Source organism: Triticum dicoccoides, chromosome 1B (assembly GCF_002162155.2).
Source record: "Triticum dicoccoides isolate Atlit2015 ecotype Zavitan chromosome 1B, WEW_v2.0, whole genome shotgun sequence".
In the NCBI taxonomy this organism is placed as follows: domain Eukaryota; kingdom Viridiplantae; phylum Streptophyta; class Magnoliopsida; order Poales; family Poaceae; genus Triticum; species Triticum dicoccoides.
This window is the reverse complement of record NC_041381.1, coordinates 309,380,654-309,383,521: the sequence shown is the minus strand read 5'-3', so window position 1 is coordinate 309,383,521 and position 2,868 is coordinate 309,380,654. Positions and strand designations below refer to the sequence as shown.

The following is a 2,868-nucleotide window of genomic DNA, read 5'->3' as shown; positions in this document are numbered from 1 at the left end:
CAAGACGTGGCTTCGTCACGGCCCAATACGACCCAGCTTCAGGACCCCAAGGGCAAGACGCTCGCGAGGAGAATGGCATCAAGACCTCCCGGGGGGGCAGCTTCCGGAGCCTGCCTCCCTAGGAGCAAAGATCTCTATGCAGGTTCCCGCCTCGTGAGGTGTGGGCTGATGTAAGCCATGATGACCAAGGCCAGGCGGGCGCCAGCGGGCGCAGTCCAGGATAGTTTCCTCTTTGTTTCTAAGCAGGCAAGGATGTACATGGGTTCCCAAGGAATGCCCCTAAAGGTTTCCATTCTAGTGCAACAAGACCAAGACCATGAGCTCAGCAGGACGGATGTCATCATTGAGCCCACCCCTACGTCATGACCAGAAGCTTTGCATATAAAGACCACCTTTAGTCAAGATAGGATGTACTATTGTCCCCCTTCAAATTTGTCTGTTGTGGCAACCCTTCCCGCCCAAGGGAAGAGGACCATGGCCAGTACACACACACACACACACTAGCACACATGCTCGTGCATTGCAACGGGAGAAAAAAATCCAAATGCCCCCCAATAAACATCAAAACATGTTCAAGACCCCACATATCCACGTCCGTTCTTTGAAAGTGGGAACATGAGTGAAACAGGGTGTATAGGGGATAGAAGATCGACAAGTAGAAAAATATTCCTCGTTTTATCACCATTCCTAACCAAATGAGCTATAGATAAAATTTTACAATATTCTAAATAAGTGTACAGCTACAAAGAAAATGATCATATATAGTAGAATGTGGTCCATGTCCGTTCTTTGGAAGTGGGAACATGAGTGAAACGGGGTGGATAGGGGATAGAAGATCGACAAGTAGAAAAATATTCCTCGTTTTACTATCATTCCTAACAAAATGAGCTATAGATAAAATTATACAGTATTCTAAATAAGTGTATAGCTACAAAGAAAATGATCATATGTACTCCCTCTATTCCTAAATATAAGTCTTTTTATACATTTCAAATAAACTGCAACATATGAATGTATATAGACATATTTTATAGTGTAGATTCACTGATTTTGCTCCGTATGTAGTCACTTGTTGAAATCTCTAGAAAGACTTATATTTGGGAACGGAGGGAGTAGTAGAATGCGATCCAACATTCTTTGAAAGTGGGAACATGAGTGAAACATGGTGGATAGGGGATAGAGGATCGACAAGTAGATAAACATTCCTCGTTTTACTATCATTCCTAAAAAAAATGAGCTATAGATAAAATTGTACATTATTCTACATAAGTGTATAGCTACAAAGAAAATGATCATATATAGTAGAATGCGTACATTATCTAGCCAACAACATTGTAATGGGATTAAAATTAGCTAGCTAGTATCGTATGTCTGCAAACTTGTCATCTTAATTATGCAAAAACAAAAATATGAAGCTAGCTGAACATAAATGGTTTGTTGCCCCTTGGGTTGTTTTCTTTTCCTAACATAACATGGAGGAAGTACCAAGGGTTCAACATTGAGCTTTGATTTACCTCCATTATCCCCGTGATACTGGTGTTTGTGATGAACTAATTACACAATTTGTTGTGTTGGGATGATTCATGATGGATTGATAAGATGAGCTTCGCGACAACTACCATCATGCATGAGCATGGGTAACATCCAAAATTTCCCAAAGCAACCATGTTTTTATGTGTATTCTGTTTCTTATTTCCCTCTGAAGATTGACAAACATCCACACTTCTAGTCTTATATCCCTATGAAAATCTATTAAACATACACAAATCTGCTTTTGGAGTAAGAAATTATAACCCATAAATAAGAAAATTTTAACTTAATTAGTTTTACCAATCTACATAAAAAAATTTGTTTTATCCATTAGCGATAATTGTAACAACACAAAAAATCAAGTTGCACACTCACACCTCAAATCTTGAGGCATACGCAGTCTGTTGAAGCCTCAAACATAGAACCATATCATGTGAATTTCCAACAGAAAATTAGGACTCCATTTGCCTGTTTGATCCTTGCCAGTTTATTAATTTTGTATCTGTCAATTCCATGATCTTCCACAATGCTTCCAACTGCTTCATAACTCCTGTTGGTCCCTCGAGGTGGAAATTTTCACGCTGAGATGCAACAGAATTTAAATCATGCATTAAGTCATGCAAAAATACCAACCTAACATATGCCAGTATAGTTTGACATAGATACAAATTACCATCCTTCTCAGTAGCATCTCAAAACACCAAAAGGCATCTGCATCATCCTCGTATAGAACAACAAAAGGGGAAACCAGATCGCTCATACCTCCAATCAACTTGTACCATTTAGGCAGTTCAAATAATTAAAGCAAAATGATGCAATGTTCCGTTGAATTGCAAACCTTGACAGTATCGAGGGGAGGGATCAACCCATGCATAAAATGGAAGTATATCTGACAAACCTTCATGGCAGCCGCCGCTTGAACCCCGCAGGTCACCGCCCACGGAGACGCTCATCGCCAACCCCTCCAGAATCGCCAGATCTAGCCGCCTCCGCTCCATTCCCAGTGCTAGGCCTCACGAGCTCCTCCCCTCGTCCTCCTACATCGACCCGAGCCGCCATGGACGGCCGTTGCGTCCGCGTTGACTGTGGGCGAATGCGCGCGTCTGACGCATATGGCCCTGCCTCCGCACCTCCCCTCCTGCTCCTCTTGTCCACCATGTGCTCGCTGCCGTCGTCCTGCTCCCGATCGGATCGGGAGTGCCGCCGCTCGATCTGCAGCCCAAAAAGAATATCGAGTAGTTTTTTCTTAACTCAAATATAGTTCACATGGGTTAATTTATTGTTTCATGTGCACATATTGATCAAATAAATTCTTCCAATCTAGTTAATTGTACTGAT

General features: G+C 41.8%; 1 long non-coding RNA gene across 1 annotated transcript; it reads right to left on the bottom strand.

Annotated features, from left to right (window-relative positions):
* Positions 1 to 2,030: 2,030 nt before the first annotated feature.
* On the bottom strand, positions 2,031 to 2,461 carry LOC119304386. Its single transcript, XR_005148237.1, has 3 exons — positions 2,429 to 2,461; positions 2,204 to 2,292; positions 2,031 to 2,111 (listed from the first exon to the last, which is right to left on the bottom strand). It is a non-coding gene; the product is annotated as an uncharacterized LOC119304386 (long non-coding RNA).
* Between the last annotated feature and the right edge of the window lie 407 nt (positions 2,462 to 2,868).